Genomic DNA, 18,026 nt, shown 5'->3' with positions numbered 1-18,026 from the left:
GTAATGTTTCTTTGGCTTGTGTTGTAATAGCTGCCAAAGGGTAGGTGAAGAGGTCACTAAAATGACATTGAACTAGTTTGTCTTGTTTTTCTCATCTGGAGAAAGCCCCATATTCTGATTATGAAATTGTATCTGATTTTCAAAGATTGGGTAATTGAGAGGAAATTGATCCAATTAAAAGTGCATCACAAATGACTCCACTAGTTATTAGAGCCACTTTATCTGTGGGGGCACCTAGCAGCAGGAGGTCTGTCTTTGCTGTACTTGGGGGACTTGCTGAGGCAGTAAGTGGCTCAGGCCTTTGGCACACTGTTTGCAGTAGAGAAATAAATATAATATTGTGGGCTGACTGGAGGTAAATGTGGCCAGGAATCCTCCAGCTGCCCATGCTTTTGGAAAGAGGTGCTATCACTGAGTGACATTCAGCATTTAGATCTCTACTAACCTAAACCAGTCATGCCTTTTCCCTCAAGTAAAGCAGGTATCTGTTGGCTCAGAATGGAAGTGTGATCTGAGTGTTTTTTCTTTTTCCCCTTTGATGTGCATATTTTAGGCTGTGCTTAGTATAGTAATTATCTGCCATGTTGACTAAATTTGCAGACTAGGGTCCCAAGAAACTACTTTGCTCAATTACAGCTATTTTTTTTGCTTTGTTTTTTGAAGTAGCAGTACCCTTGTCCAAATAAAGTCTTATATGGAAGTCTGTAATGCAAAGTAGATCCAAGAGCAGCTGCTCTGGTTGAAGCAGGTTTGTGCAGCTGGAAAATATGCTATTTCCTCCCTTTACCTTACCTCCTGTGCTACATTTGCAAAACTTGTGAATACAAAATACTTTTCTGAAAACCACTGAACTACAACATTGGTCATCTTCTACTTCTGTCTTATTAGTCATGTGACCTTGATCAAGTCATTTAACTCTTCCTCTTCTGGAAAATAACAAAAATGATCCCTGCCTCCTAGAAGGGAATGATATAACAGATGTGAAAATTCCTGGTTTCTTTCCTGGAATATTCAATAAATGATGGCTTTTATTCTTTAGTTGCTCAAAAGATCTAGTTGCCTGGTGGTGGGAAGTGGTCCAACCTTGCAAAACAATTCCTTTCTTCTTGCTTAACAGGTTTCTATTTGGCGATTAAAACCTTTCTTGGGCATGTCTTTCCCCTCACAAGTCTCCAAATATATCGAGTTCATCTGTTTCTTTCTACTGTCTCTCTATTTCATATTCCTATTATCATATAAATCACTGTGTTGCAATTATCTGTCCATATATTTGAGCTTTATTGAGAGCTAACTAGCTACCAGCATGTAACATGGTGCCTAGTATAGAATATGTTCTCAGTTGTTTAACTGGTTCAGTTATTGACCTGACTTAATGGGACTCCAGTAACCTGAGTTACTGTAGCCCCCTTAGATTAATAAAAAGGGATACTCAGACAAGCCTTTGTATAAGGTGTATAAAAAACTAGTGGCAAACAATTGACTTACTTACAGGTTGGTTAAGCCCCTCCTCCCCTTTATCATTCTGAGTGGTTACATAGAATTTAAGGTTTTGGAGCAATGATTCATTCAGTATTTACTGACTACCTGCTATGGGCCAGTGTACCCTCCAGTCTGAGTCTGCAGAGGGGTACTCTGTTACTCCAATCAGTAGAATAAACATGGCTTGAGCTTCACAGTGTTCCTCTGGGTAAGGCAAGTAATGCTTAAGTAGTTGTATTTTTAATCTAGTGCTAATTAATGGCCTCTTAAAAGTGAAGTGTTACTCTACTCGGAGGGAAATGAAAGGGAAAAGCTAGTATGAGACTCAGGTCTCCACTCTGCATCTTACTAGGATGCTGATTTGCACTCAGGACATGCAGCCCCTCAAGGTATCTCAAATTACAGATATGAAACAACAGATGTCTGGATGAATTTTACAAGCAGGGTAGCGGGAAGGTAGAAGGCTGTATAGCAAAATACACACTTAGACTACAAACCTATGGCTTTATCTTGTGAATGTCATTAATATTCATGGAACCCAGGCTAAGTCTGAAGTTAGTGAGCTAGCTCTGGGACTGGCAGTGTATTCTAGTGAGAAGATCACTGGACTTGAAGCCAGGCTTGTGTCTGAATCACAGCTCTGCATTTTAACTAGCTGTGTGACCTCAGGTGATCATCATAACTGAGCCTCAGTTTCCCTATCAATTTAAATAAGCTGCCAAAGGGTAGGTGAAGAGTTGGTATGTCACCAAACTCCTTTCTAGCACTATGATTTTAATTAACTTGTTAACCAATGGAATTGTTGAGCTCCCCACCACAGTGTTTTTGCATAATCTTTGTTATAATTGTGTTTTGTTTACATTAGAATAGAACAACAACAAAACCCCGAATCATCCCCACCTTGATACAATTGCTTCTCCACCCATCTGTTGCGACTTTGTGTCACTTAGCTGTTGTCACCCTGCTGCACTACAATTTTCTTTGGTAAAAGAAAATGACAGTTTATGTTTTAAAGGGCTGTTGTGATAATTAAAATATATAAATGGGATAGTATATGTAAAAGTACCTAATTCAGAAAATGTGTAACTTCGATCGTAGGGGGCAAAGGCATCCTTCCCTTCCTTGTGAGCTGATAGACATTCACGTGAAAGCCAGGGGAGATTTTCAGACCTGTATCAGTGATGCAATAGCATGTTCAGCGCTTCTTGGCCTCTTAATTAAAAAGCCTATTGGAAGAAGAGGGATTGCTGGAGGGGCAGAAGCAAGACTCAGTCACAGCAATGTATCCCATTAGGAAAGCTGCAGATAAATCCTAAAGTCTAGTCATTTGATCAATGTAATTAAGATGGTATCTTGACTCTTTCTGAGGAGTAAACAGAGCCAAGATTTTAAAAAAGATCTTATATATATGCACTAATAATGTAGTATATACACGCATATATAGAGAGAGATGAAAAATTTTTTTAAGACCCTAGAAACATGCATGTTTAGCTATTTCTTTAGATGGCTAGCTTCAAAGAAATTTTCTCTAGGTCAACATTTATTAACTCAAATAATTATAAAAATGAAAGTAAACCACAAATCTCTCTGTTAAGTGGTTAAAGCTTGAGCTTTGTAAGCAGGGAGTCCTGAGTTTAGCCCTGTTCCCCTCACTTATCAGCTCTATGGCCATTAAGTCATTTAATCTCTCAGTCTGTTTTCTCATTAGTAATGATTCTGTTTCACATTTTACTGCAGTATTGTGAAGAGATGATGGATATATAAATGCCTTTTAGCAGACTAAAAAGCATTTTTGAAATTACAGTAAACCAAATATGTCTTGAGAGTTACTTCATTTTTGTGATATAAAGATGATAGAAACTGGTAAGGAAAGTCTAACACCTGCAACCCCAAAGGAAAAGTTATTTACCGACTCACTGAAATCTTGATTAAAAGCATGAGGAGTTTGTATGAGTGTGTCTAAGTCAAATTCATGTTTTCCTATACAGATCAAACTGGGATTTTCTTTTGGTGATTTACTCAGTTTACCTCGTTAGCATTGCATATTGTCAAAAAATGTCAAAACCTGAGATTCCATTTATTCACTCACTTATTAAACATATTTAAGACATCTAATCTTTATTATTATTAGCAATATTTATATGACTAATGAATGCAAAGAAAATCAGTCATGAATTTTGCAGTCAAGTAGCTTGTGATCTGGCTGCAGAGATAAGGTGTATAAACAAATAATAAAAAATACAAGAGAGTAAGATAAATGGTAACAAGATTGAAATGGAGTGCCAAGTGTTTGAGCAAAGACTATTTCTAGTTCAGATCTGGTTGCTGAAGGGCCGTAAAAGTAAAGGGAATATTATGAACAAAGGTTCAAGATTAGGATGAAGAGGGAGAAGTTGGTGCCAGAAGTTAAAACCACCCCAGAATGAGGGGACATTAAATTCAAAGGTCTAAAGTGGTTGAGTCATAATTCAAGTGGTTCTCTTGTTTTTCTGTCCTAGTCATATGACTTACTCCCAACAGTACCCATGGCACAGTGAGGCTTCATACTCATAGAAGTGGTAGAGTATGGATCAGAATCTCCTTAGAGTCCTGAGGGTGAAGGGCAAAGGCATAGTTTGAAAACGTATCCCCTCTTCAATATTCTAATATATCTCCTTTTGGGGAATCACTGATTGGCATTGTCTCAGAAATACATTTTCTGTCTTTTAAAAATCCTGAAATACCAAATTTTTCTCCCCTCAAAAGCCTATGTCAAATAAATGCTGTAAACTTAGTACAGCTTTGTAGTACAGTCTGACTCATTTGTTGATGTCTGACTGGCTGAGTTTTTAAAACCTACCATTCCCCCTTTTGCCCCATATCTGGACATCATACCAGTAAGAAAGCTCAAATGCTTCCACCTTAGTGGCCACTGGAAGTTCAGACCACCTAAGAATCCTCACTGCAGCCCTACCTCCAAGCCACTAGGAAAAGCCAAGCTCCTCTCCTTTCCCTGCTGAAGCCATTCCTGGACCTGCTTGAGAACCCACACTCCTCTTTGTAGAAATCCTCCTGTGAGTGATAGATCTTTTCATATCTATTTGGTCCTAGTGTAACATCACTTTTAACACTTAAACCAAGTTTTGGGTAAGGGGTTCAAACTCTCCTCTGTGGGATGACTGAACACTTGATGCAACAAGCAGAAGGTCTAGGAGATGACCACTACTATTGCAGGGCTTTCCTCTTGCTTTAGTTTGCTAACTGATTCTATTGCTGGCTAGAATTTCTTTTCTTTTTTTTTTTTTTTTTTTTTGTCACTGCTGGCAAGCTCATGCTTTGTGCTGTGCTGCTTTGTGCTGCATTCACTGAACCTTACCAAGCTTCTGTTATAGATGTCCTCAGCTAAGTTGGAATTTTTGATAATTGGCATTTAAGAACAAGAATAAAGTGGCCCTGGGTCATGTGTCTTGGTTCAGACTTACCTGTGTCTCTGAATTGTGTTTCTGGATCCCCATGTAAGCTGTGACTGTCAGGAGGCTCAGAGAAATGACTCTTACCCTGAGTCATTTTGGTTGTTTGTCTCAACCAGGTGTTGCCCTCATTGTACGGAGTGCTCAAAGAAAACAATGACACCCTGTGCAATATGCAGGCTGGTTGGTAGTCGCTCATGGAGGAAGACCATGTTGAATGCTATGGTACACACTCCCAAAAGCAGATGGTTCACTAGGGACTTTACAAAATGCCTTTGCTTCTATTTCTGCCTATGCCACAATGGTTGCCCCCAGCAAAAAAAAAAAAAAAAAAAAAAATTATCTTTTAAAAATCCTGAAATTATATCAAGGGTTATAGGGAAAAGCACCCATGATATCCCCATGGTATAGCCAAGGAGTTATTTCAAACAGAACTTAAGCAGAGGGTCCTAAAACCCTATAAAGCAACTGTTAGCATGGGAGAGACCCTAATCCTGATCATACGCATTTGCAACTCTGGTGAAAGAATCTTATAAATATGAGCAGGATCGAGAGGATCTTCCCTCCTCCCCAGCCCCTCCCCATACCACTACCACCACCATCCACCAAATGATATACAGTAACCACCAAAAGGAAAATAAAATAAAATAAACTTGGATACTGGGGGAAAGAAACAAAAAACTGAAACAAGTCCATAATCTGACCCAACAGAAAATCCAAAATTAAAGAATTTATGCAAAAACAACAAAACCAGATAAAAGGTTACTATTTGGCTTTTGTAGCTCTACAACCTGGATTCTGAGTTAACTTTTAACATCTGAAATATACCAGTTGTCAGACCCTCATGGCCTTAATATTGGGTTTCAAATTATACCTGGGATTCCCCTAAATTTAAACAAAGTACCCCTATAATCTTAGTGGAGTTAACTGAGGATATTTCAGGACATGTTAGTAAGACAAATAGATATGCCTCATCTTAATCAGAACTATTGCCCTGCCTAAATTCCCCATAGCCATAGCACCCATGAACCTAAAATACCCCGTAGTGGGCATAGATGCTCTAACCCAATGAGCAATAAATTAAAACTGAATTAAATCTTTGGCACTTAACAAATCAGCTTGCCAAAATGGGATGGCATGGACCTTCCCCTCCTCCATTATTTAAAATGGTTAATATGGCCCAATTTAAATTAAAACAGGGTCTTCAAGGTATGAAACCCATAAACCAGACCTATTTAGAAAAGAGTGATTATCCCCACTGCTTCACCATTTAATGGCCCAGTGTAGCCTGTTCAGAAACCTAGAAAGAATGAATGGCATCTCACAGTAGATTACTGCCATCTTAATGCTGAATTTCTAGCCAATAAGGTTCCCATATCAAATATTATTAAAATAACTAACTTGATCTAATCAACAACTGGTAAATACTTTTAAGTCATAGATATGGCTAATATTTTAACTGCCACTCAGCTACAATTTGCCTTCACCATCAAAGGGGCTCAATATTCTTTTACTCAGCTACCCATGGGGTAACAACAGCCAGTCCTTCACACAGTCTGCAGACAAGACCTTAACCACACCTAACTTTCTTCAGGAGCACAGTAACGATATGATCATACTGATCACATCATGCTCCAAGAACACTCATTTGGTACACTTGCTGAGGATATACAAATAGTCACAAAATAGCTCACTAAAAAGAATGGACCATTACCCTACACGTAGTACCAAGTCCTTCCACCTTGGTTAAATTCCTGAAAGCTATTTAGCTAGGGCTATTCTATCCCTGACACTTGCAAGAAACAGCATTCACAATTTATTTAAAAGCCCAATAAGTTTTCATCTATTTTGAGTTCTGGAGACAGCATATTTCTCATTTACAAATTTTACTTAAATCTATTTATGCTATTACTTAAGCCCACTTATGAATTATAATACAACAGGCACTGCAATTAGTAACCCCAGAGAGTCCTTTACATAGAGGCTTTAAGCAACCTCCTCTCATGCTTCCTGAAGTCTCTGGCCCACACTTGATGTCCCTAAGTTGCCCACAGGCATCTTGTGCAAGAAATTGTCCCTTCAGCCCCATGCTATATGCCATTAGAGTGCAATTGCTGGCTGCATAGTGGGCTCTTGTGGACACAGGCTGGTTGTCACAGGCCTTCAGCCTGTGACTCTTCATACCAGCTGCCCATTATCCCTTGGCTTGTGAAATCAGCATCCTAAAAGTTCAGCACAGCCACTGAAGTTTCCTTGCTGTAGCACAGAGCCAAACCTGGCATATTTCATCTATAGGAAAAGGTCCCCCGCCATCATCCTCAGCCCCTTGCTGGATGCCATGGTGCTGGTAAAAGTCATCCCCCTTCTCAAACCCTTTGGATATCTGCGGAGGTCCTTGCAGTCAACAGAGTCAAGAGTAAAGTGAGTTTATCCACTTTATAGACGGTATCACTACAATTGTATGTGATGGAACTTGCTGGAAAGTTTCTGATTTTTATCCCATAACTGGGACATACCTGATAATGAGACAGGACCTGAGTCAGCACAACTGGCCAAACTTTATGCAGTCCTTTTAGCACTGAATACCCTGACCAACAGTTAGCCCCATCTGCACAGTTCTATAGACTCTTGAACCATTGCCAGTGACTTGCTCATCTATCTGCTCCAGCCAATAGCAGCAAAAACAGTTCTCTATCCAAGGTTGCCTCTTTGGATTAAATAACTCTGTGACTCTCTTGCTCATAGATATATACTTATACTCAAAGTATAAGTCAAGGCCAGCTCTGCTTATAATAAATCCACAATAAAAGGCATCATTAACACTTTAGCCCCTTCGGTATTCTAGAAATTATTAATAGTGACCAAGGCATTTGTTTCCCTTCTCAAAATACGTAATATTGGGCTCTTGTACAAGGCATTTAATGGAATGTTCACCTCCCTTACCAGCCTCAGGCTGCAGGCCCCATAGAAAGCCATAATGGTTTACCTAAACAAATTCAAGTTCAATTAAATGAAACATGCCACATTTCAGTCATCAATCAAATATCAGGGATGAATTGTAACAAAGATTCTGAGTCCATTGTTGGTATTTGACTGCTAGCAGCTTTCAAATTCTACTCACTCCCTCTTCTCCTTCAGCCTCACATCTGGGCAAGCTGATAAGAAAGCCTAGGTAGACCTACCTTTAACGCCAGAGCAAAGGTCAATCCGTGCAAGCCCCAGATAATATATGGGAACCTCCCCAACCTCACCTTACACTCCCCCACCTTCCACTCCAAGCCAGCCTCCTTTCCCTGATTTCTCAAACCATGTATGGACCTGCTTGGAAGCTCCCTCTGCTCTCCCTAGAAAGCTTCATTATGTGAGTGATACATCTTTTCGTATCCTCTCGGTGTGTGTGTGTGTTATCATCAGCCTCAACATCTGAAGCAAATGTTGGGTGGGGTTACATCCCACAACTTCAGAGTGACAACAGATGTTTAGACTTAAATGTTGAAAGAAACTTCATACTATGATAAATGAAAATTTCATAAGTTAATTTCTGAGCAACCACATGAATAAAGCCATGTGTCTTGTGAAATGACATTTAATATTTAAACTTAAAAATAGTAATAAATCTCTAAATCTCTCAGGCCCCAAGATATGAAACTTGCTTGACACATTTAATGATTCTGTAAAGTGTAAGAAATAAATGAAAAATATCATGGCCTCAAAGGATGGAAAAGGATTAGTAGACATGCATATTACCTCTCCTGATCCAAGAATCTGGGACTGGATATAGGAGAATGAAACTTCCACTAATTGATACACTGGAAGAAAGGCCACATACAAATAAGAAAATATACCCTAGACCCTGCATAGAAGGCTAATTGTTAGCTAGTAAGGTGAAAATGCTTAAGCAAAAACCCTGAAAGTGTGTATTCCTCCTTTCTGCTCTGGTGATGATGCCTATTTATTCTCCTCAATGAAATGGACATATTAACTCCAGCCTATTTAATATGTACTATGACTATTGTTCAATGCCCTATAACATTTTATACAAGTAAAAGCTGCCTAAAATGAGGAGCATAGTCAGCCTCTCTGGATGAAATAAAATGTCTCTAAATAAAATGTCAGAAATAATACTAAGTATGGCAGCAGGAAAGCAGCTTAAGAAAACAAATTGCAAAAGGGGACATTTATTTTTATTCTGGAAGATACCATCTTTTCCTCTGACTTCAATCATGTATGCAGCTAAATACCAAACTGTATTTTTCATGTCCTGCCTTTCTTTTGACCACCAGATTGATGTATACCCAGTTGCCCATTTTATATTGCCAGTTGTATATACCTTAGGAACCTCAGACTCAGTATATTCAAAACTGAACTTGGCTCTACCATACCTGCTGCTCCTTTTTTGTTTCACCTAAGGAACTCCAGCATTCACTCAGGCACTTAAGTCAGAAAGCTTAGAACCATGTCTAATCATTTTCATCACCTCTCACCTTCTGTTCAATCATGAAGTTCTCATGATTCTAGCAACTTAATATTTTTCACATACATTAATTTTTTTCTGACTCCTCATGGCTGCTCAATTTTAAGCTAATATTTTTCTCCTTGAAGCACTACTACAACTCCCTAACTGATCTTCCTAACTCTAATCTAGAATCTCACATACATTTCCTCCCATTCCAACTCAAGCCCTATCGCACACTAGCCAGAGTCAAATTCTAAAATGCAAATGCTAATGATAATATATAAAACCTTTAAAGGCCTTTAATTACTCCTAGTAAAGGTACAACTTTTTTAACATGGTTTATACACCCCGGGGTATTTGGTTCCTGTCCATCTTTCTAGGTTTATCTTTTTTTTTGAGACAAAGTCTTGCTCCATCACCAGGTGCCAGGCTGGAGTGCAGTGGTGTAATCTCGGCTCACGGCAACCTCTGCCTCTCCGGTTCAAGCAATTCTCCTGCCTCAGCCTCCTGAGTAGCTAGGACTACAGGCACGCGCCACCATGTCCAGCTAATTTTTGTATTTTTAGTAGAGACAGGGTTTCACCATGTTGGCCAGGATGGTCTCGATCTCTTGACCTAATGATCCGCCCGCCTTGGCCTCCCAAAGTGCTGGAATTACAGGTGTGAGCCACTGGGCCTGGCCTCTAGGTTTATCTTATCACCACTTCCATCTCCTCTAGAACTCTGCTCCATCTAAAATTTTCTTTTCTTATCTCAGGGACATTTTTGTACATGCTTTTCTTGTATCTTGAAACATTTACCCTCTCCATACCCACCTGTGTTGGCCTAAATCTTACCTCCTTCAAGTCTTCTGGAATCCCCTTTCAGATTCACCTTAATGTTTTGAGTCAGGTGTTCATGCCACACTTTGTTTCTCCCTCTAGCATTTACATACTTCCCTGTGATTTTTCTCATTAAATATCTTTTTCCAAGACTAAAATGAGCTCTGTGAAGGCAGAGCAATATTTAATTTACTGCTGCATCTATAGCATCTAGCACAGTATCTGAAACATAATAGACACTATAATTGTTGCTGAATAAAACCGGGGGTCAGCTTAGCTCATAGGTTGACATATGTGAGCACTCTGGGTCACAATTAGCATCAGCTGGTTATGCCACCTCCTACTCCTCCCACCACCTGCCTCCCTGAATCATTAAGTCTAGCTGCAATAGAAAATAGGTTACAGTTGAAAGGTAGGAGGAGTGGTTCCCTCTGACTTGTTTCTCCTTAGAGAATCTTCTCAACTATAAAATAATTAAAAGTTGTGTTCCTTTCTAGACTCAACCCAAACTTTGATTTGATGCAGTGTCACCACTGGAAGAGAAGGCTCAAATATATACCTTCCATTGTGTGGTATATGAAATATATCTCAATAAACTGTTACGAACATAAAAATGTGACCTTGAGCAGATGAGTTTCCATGTTAGGAAATGGAGATAATAAATGCTCAGCATACCTCCTGGCATGTAATGAATTCTCAGTACATGTCATGTGGACTTAGGAGTCAGACAGTCCTGAGACAGAATCCTGTCTCTGCCTATTAGCAGCCATATGACCTTTGGACACATGGCCTTTTGAACTGTCACTCAACACACTTCCTTGGATGGGGAACAAAGAAAGAGTACTGATCCTGTTTGAGTCCCAATCCTGTTATTAACTAATGGTTCCCTTTGGGCAAATGTTTTCTTCTCCATGGTACTCCATTTCCACCATCTATATTTGTAAATTTAAGGATTTTTCTAGTTGTAAACTTCAATGAATCTGGTGTCCCATTCCCTGGAGACTTACTGAGTCAAGATCTCCAAAAGGAGCCTTCTTTCTGGGCATCTGTGGAATGGGAGGGAACAGTAAGGAAGACCCTAAAGACAAAGGAGCCTACAGAGGAAAACCTGAGGTGTACGGCTGGTACATCAGATGAAGACAACCAAGGCCAGCTCCTACCCAGTGTATCAATGGTCAAGTTGATCTCTAAGGTCCGTCTCAGAGCCAGCACTCTGACTCAGAGCCAAGGGGTTGCTAGGAAACAAGGATCTGGAGCCTGCTGGTCAGCATCAGGCAGACTTCCATCATGCTGATTGATTAGTCTGCCTCTTTTTTCGCTCTTCCTAAGTACTTCTAATTGCTGAAGGGAGAAGAGAAATGCTACTCAAAGAGAACTTTGGGAGTGCCCACTTTGGCTAATAGTAAAATGTAAATGGTAAGAGAATTGCAGCAAGAAAAGATAGAAGAAAGAGAAGGCATGAGAGAATACCATTTTCCAACTGTGTGCCTTTGGGTTGTATATCTTACGCCTCACTCCTGAATCTCAGTTTACTAGCATATAGACACCAGCTTTAGGGAGTTATAGGGATTAAATGAAATTGTGCATGTGAAATGCCAAGCATACCTCCTGGCATGTAGTGAATTCTCAGTACATGACATAAGGACATAAGTCAGACAGCCCTGGGATGGAATCCTGGCTCTGCCTATTATTAGCCATGTAACCTCAGTCAGATGAGTTTTCACATTAGGAAGATGGAGACAATAATCTGGACCTCACAGGGTTGTTATGAAGACAGCATGAGATCATGTGATTAACTGGCTCATAATAGGAACTCAACACATGTAAATCGTTCTTGCCCTCTCCTTTGTCACCTTCTCTTCTAACACATACACACACACACACCTATACATTCTTCTAGAACAATATAAGCTTGGTGTTCGGCTGTGCAAATGTGCTCCTGTGTGCCCTACTGCTGAGCTCCAAACTGTGCTATCTGACAATTTCACCCTCTATTCCCACCTCCAGGTTTAGAAGAACTCAAATTCAAAAGCTGGCAGATTAGCCAGGGAGAAACAGCCATGACATACGAAGTCTGGCAGAAAGAAGACATATATCTTAGGCTGCTGTAGTCAGGCCTGGAAACGGCTATATTATTAAGCCTTTTGGTTGAGAAAACTAATAGTAATAATAATCATTATTGGCTTAATTAGATCTCATGATAATAATAAATGGTGATCATAATCGCATTTCCTAAGCATTTGTTATATGCCAGGTACAGTGATAATCACTTTACAAATGTCAGTTCATTTAAATCTTATAACAATACTGCAAGATAAGCATTATTATACCCATTTTAAAGATAAAAGAATTGAGTCTCACGAATCAAAAAGACCTGACCTAAGTCAGGTCTAAGTCAGACCTAAGTCTAGAGAATGGAACAGACGACACATAGCTTCCTATGTACGTTGCCATTTGCTGAAACTTACACCTACGGTAAGGAGAATGCATCAATGACTGACCTGTGTGGAGTCTGAGTTTCTGCTATGGGCCACATAATCACATGATCTCACATCATCCGCATAAGAATCATGTAATCATGGAGGTCTAAATGTTTTTCAGCTATTCCCCTGGTATTTCCCAAAGCAGCCAGTTGTTTTCACTTAATTTAAGGCATTTGGAGATTCAATCTTTCCTATTTGTGACAGTTCTCAGCTGAGGACAGAGGCAATGGGAATTTCTCTAACTACTTGGGAGACTGAGGCCCAGTGACATTCAAAGGGGTAAGAAAGGAGCCCATAGCATCCCCTAGGAGCACCTGAGGGGATGCAGGCACTATTGCTTCTAACTGGTCCAAGAGGCCTCACCATTCCCAAAGGTGCCAGTCCTTACCACAAATCTAGCTTTGCATTTTTGTCTCCTTGTGTGGAATCTCCTTCCTCCCCACCTTTCCAGTTGGCAAATGCCTATTCACCCTCAGGTTCCTGATTAGCATCTTCTCCTCCAGGAAAACCTCCCAGGCCACCCTCAGTAGGTTAGGGATCCATCTCTCAGACTTGCTCCCTCCATTCCCCACCCTCCATACACATGCACACCTCATGCTTTCCTCTATCACAGCATTTATCCAATTATAAAGCATTTATAAAATAATCTGTTCACCTATTAGTCTTTCCCATTTGACTGTGGGATCTTCGAGAGCAGGTACTGTGTCGCACTTTCCTTGGCCTCCTTAGCACCTCATATTAGGGGTTCAAGGAACTATTGTGGAATGATAGAGGGGTGAGAAAGGATAAAAGAAAGAAATGAGAAGCAGAGGGGGAAGAACAGGGCCCCCTAGGGTGTGGCATCTCAAAGGACTGTCTGTGAGCAAGGCTGCTCTCAGACTGGTAGGTTAGACCTGCTGCTGATGACTTCAGTGTGTGTATCTATATTCCCTCCAGACCATTTTGTTCTCAATTAAGGGGCTGAAGGCAGAGAGACAGCAAAAGCTCCACATTCATCTCCAGGGAAATTCCACATTCTTAGGGCCAGACTGCTGAGAGAAAAGGGTCCTCTCTAACAATCCTGCTCCCCCAGGCCCTGTATCTCTGTCTGGGACTGTGATTGGGACAGGGGAATGAGTATGGTTTGACCCATGTGAATCAGGGTAACTAGTTTACAACCGTGTCAATCTCTTGTTGCTTCCACTAGGAAGATGGATAATGGGGATGGTCTCCAGTGCTTAAGGTAATGATGCACACACATATATCCCAAATAATATAATGAGCAGTCTGCTAACCAATGACTCTGCCATCTATGAGTAGGTGGGAGCCTCTGACAGCATGTAATCTTTGAATTTGTTCTAAGTTTTCAGGAGAGGGAAGGCCAAACAATGCTTCTACCTGGTTATTACATTTCTCCCTTCACCACTGCGGTTTCTAATTTGCAAAGCTGACCTCAACTTTCCCATCTATAGAATGGGAATGGCTAACCAAGATAAAAATGGAAAACACCTTACACAAGTCACTATTTCTTACTGTCACTCCCATGACAGACATTGCTCAGTAACCACTGCATTGTTTTCTACTGAGCAGAGTCCTGGCCCAGAATCTCAATGCAGTGTTCCAGGCAGTTGATTATAATGGGCACATAAAGAAAAATTCAGGTCTGACTATGTGATTGCTAACGCCTCTTCCCACTATGACTTTGTAGGGTTTGGCTTTACTTTATAATGCTGCCCCAAAGCAAAGCTTTGGAAGCAAGTTATGCAGGGGGATGTTGATGAGTAAAGAGAACATTTTCACCTTTGCTCAAGCCGAAGGTCTAAACTCTCAGGCTTAGCTTTCCTCAGTTCTTTTAACTGTGGATAAGAGAAAGAACAGGGGAGCAATAACTTTGGTTTTGATATCAACATCTAAAGAGTTCTCTGAGGCTGCTGTGGTCTGGTTGAACCAACACTGACTCCGTGCTTAAAGCAGCCTGGGTTCCGATCTCTGCTTTGCCAAATTCCCTGGTGTGACTCCTGACAAGTCACTTTCCCCTTCTGAGCCTCAGTTTCCTCAAGCATGAAATGGAGATAACAACGCCTGCCTTACAGTAAACTGGATGAAATAATGTAAGTGAAAGTGCTTTGTGTGATGCACGGCATTGAGCACATGCAGAGGATTATTATTCTTGGTAGGCACCAATAGGAAAAAGACTAGGGTGTTCCGTTCCAGATGGACTCAATCTAAACTGGGGAACAAATGCTTTCTTTGGTAATTTCATCTTGTGGAAACGGCAGTCTCATGGGCCTATTTGTGTTTAATGAACCACATCCTGTATTGTCTTTTTGCATGGTTCTGAGGAGAAATAAGTTGGCTCCTGTCTTCTGGCGTGCCATAGGCTAGTGAGTGTCCAGCTCATATTTAACCTCCTCCAGTCTCTCTGCTTTCTCCAAGAAAATACACTTCCCTAGAGCTAGATTGATCCTACAAATAATTGCACAGAAGCTAAGGTACAAAGGAAGAAGAAAGGGATAGTTAGCCAACTCCCACCACCATGCTGGGACCCTACCATAGACAAATGCAGCCAGGCTGGGATTTCTCACCTATGAAAAAATTAAGGAGTTAAGATTCAGAGGTGACTGGCCTGGGATCAAGCAGCTAGGAATCAGAAAAGCCAGGTTTATCTGAGTTCAAAGTCAGGGCTCTCAAATCTTCGACAAAGCGTTTTTAATACATCAGTAGTCTTCATCCTTTCTGGAGTCAGAGAACCCTTTGAGACTGCAAGAAAGCTATGAAAACTTTGTTCCCAAATAAAACACCAATGCAGATGAACAACACCTTGCCTATACTACTAAGGCATTTATTATGACCCTCCCAGGCTCACTCACTCACTTACTCACTCATTTATTCCAATAAACAGTATTGAATGCTATCTATATGCCAGGCACTGGTTAGGCATTACCTAACCAGGCACGGTCCCTGCTTCACAGTGCAACAAGAGAGAAAGATGTGTAAACTAATAAATGTGAAATTACAAACAGGTTATGTGTAGCAAAGGAACACCATTCTAAGAAAATAAAAATGTAGCAAAGGATCCTGACACTGCCTGAGGCTTCTTGAAAGATTTCCTAAGAAAGTGACATTTGAGTGGAGTCATATGAAGTGAGCTCAGCAAAAACAGGGGGAAAAAAATTCAGCAGAAGATCAAGTGACAAAAGCATTGCACAGCTTGTGCTAGGACTTGAAAGAAGGTCAGTATGACTAAACGGCAGAAAGCGCGGAGACACACGGGGCTGAAGAGGATGGCTGAGGACAGATCAGATCTGCTAGAGCCTTGAGGCCATGGGAAGGAACTTGGAAATTATCCTTAGGGCAGTGACAAGGCACCTAGAAGTTTTAACTCAAGGAATAACATGATGGGATCTCTATTTTAGAAACATGATGGTTAATTTCATGCGTTAACTTGGCTGGGTTATCAAACTGCTTGGTCAAATCGTATTCTGGGTATGTATGTGAGGATGATTTTGGAGAGATTAACATTTGAATTGGTAGACTGACTAAGCAGATTGTCCTCCTTAACGTGAGTGGGCTTAAACCAATCAGTTGAAGGCCCCAATAAAACCAAAAGGTTGACCCTCCTGCCTGAATGCCTTGAGCTAGGACATTGGTCTTTCCTGCCTCTGGACTCCATTGGAAACATCTTTTCTTCTTGGATCTCAAGGCTGCCTGCCTTCAGACTGGAACTTACAGCATTGGCTCTCCTGGGTCTCAGGCCTTTGGATTCAGACTGGAATTACACCATGAGCTCTCCTAGGTCTCTAGCTTGCTGACTGCAGATGTTGGGACTTCTCAGCCTCAATAATTATGTCAGCCAATTCATTATATTAAATCTATATCAATATCATCTATATTTATATATCTATATCTGTATCTACCTATATCTATATTTATATCTGTATCTGTATCTATATATCTACCTGTAAGTCTCTCACTATATATCCATCCTGTTGGTTCTGTTTCTCTGGTTTTGTTATCCTGAGTAATATACGTCCTAAGGGCTGCCATGTGCTTAGGATTCAGGGAGGCAGGGTAGATGCAGGCAGACCAGGCAAGAGAACAAAGCTGGAGTCCAGACAAGCCATGATGGTGACTTGGGATAGGGTGGCAACAGTGAGATGGAAAAAAGTTGGCAAATTTAAGAGTTATTTGAGGATTAAAATTGACAGGACCTGGGATCGTTTGGAAATGAGAGTGGGTGGAAATCATCAGAAGACCTGCACAGAAACTAAGGTACAAAGGAAGAAAGGGATAGTTAGCCAACTTCCCCCACCATGCTGGGACCCTACCATAGACAAATGCAGCCAGGCTGGGATTTTTCACCTATGATAAAATTAAGGAGTTAAGATTCAGAGGCGACTGGCCTAGGGTCAAGCAGCTAGGAATCGGAAAAGCCAGGTTTATCTGACTTCAAAGTCAGTGCTCTCAGATCTTGAGAGAGGGTGTTGAGAAGGATTCCTAGTTTTCTGGTTTGGTTTCTAAATAGATAACGGTGCTTTTCTCTAGAACACTAGAAAAGTATTAGGTTGTGTGGAGTGGAGTTTGGGCCAGCAAAAGAACTAGAATGACAGCAAATATCAGAGGAAAGCTTGAGGTTGGAGTTACAAAGTAGGACTCATTACTCTGGGGATGGCAACATAGATCATGACTAAGCTTCCCCATAGCAACAGTTTAGAAAGAGGAGCCCATATGACAGGCTTCTGTGAAACCTCACTTACTAATGTTGCAGAAGAGGATGCACGTGCAGAGGAGACAGAGACACAACAGTCAGGGGAGGTAAGAAACCATGGAGTTCTGGTATCACCGAAACAAACACTGCAAGTGCCTCAAGCAGGAGGCAGACAACTTTGTCAAATGCTACTGAAAGGTCAAGCAAGATGGAACCTGAAAATTGTCCTCAATGAAGGAAGTAAACCAAGACCCTGCAGGTCTCAGATCCTAAGAACAACTTCGCTCAGGTCTCGTTGCCATCTTAGAAGCAAGTTTTCTCAGGAAACTGAAGACTGGAGATTTATCCAGCTCTCATCAGCCCCTTGGCCACACCTGTCCTCAAAAGAGGAGGTGACAGTTGAATAATCATTCCCTTCTCCTCCTCCACCGGCAACCCCTGAGTTGCCTTTTAAGCAGCAAAAACTCCTTTAAAAAATAGTATAGGAATGTTTCAGCTGACATTCAAAAGCGCATTGTAATTCAGATGGAAATGCAGAAATGCAATCCTTTGGACAGTCTAGGAAAATTATAATAGAGATAAGACACCTTTTAAAAGTGGCGACATGTATTTATCTGTGGGGAGATTTCTATATCATGGACTCTCCCAATC

The 18,026-nt window shown here is 40.8% G+C and overlaps 1 protein-coding gene across 3 annotated transcripts in view; it reads right to left on the bottom strand.

Moving 5' to 3' along the window:
• ASTN2 (astrotactin 2) overlaps positions 1–18,026 on the bottom strand; it is a 976,097-nt gene that overhangs the window by 263,712 nt on the left and 694,359 nt on the right. The window lies entirely within an intron of this gene.

Source organism: Aotus nancymaae, unplaced genomic scaffold (assembly GCF_030222135.1).
Source record: "Aotus nancymaae isolate 86718 unplaced genomic scaffold, 86718_ANA_hifiasm-v0.15.2.pri h1tg000003l, whole genome shotgun sequence".
NCBI classification, from domain to species: domain Eukaryota; kingdom Metazoa; phylum Chordata; class Mammalia; order Primates; family Aotidae; genus Aotus; species Aotus nancymaae.
The sequence above is the reverse complement of the archived record's forward strand: the minus strand, read 5'-3'. Positions and strand labels throughout refer to the sequence as shown.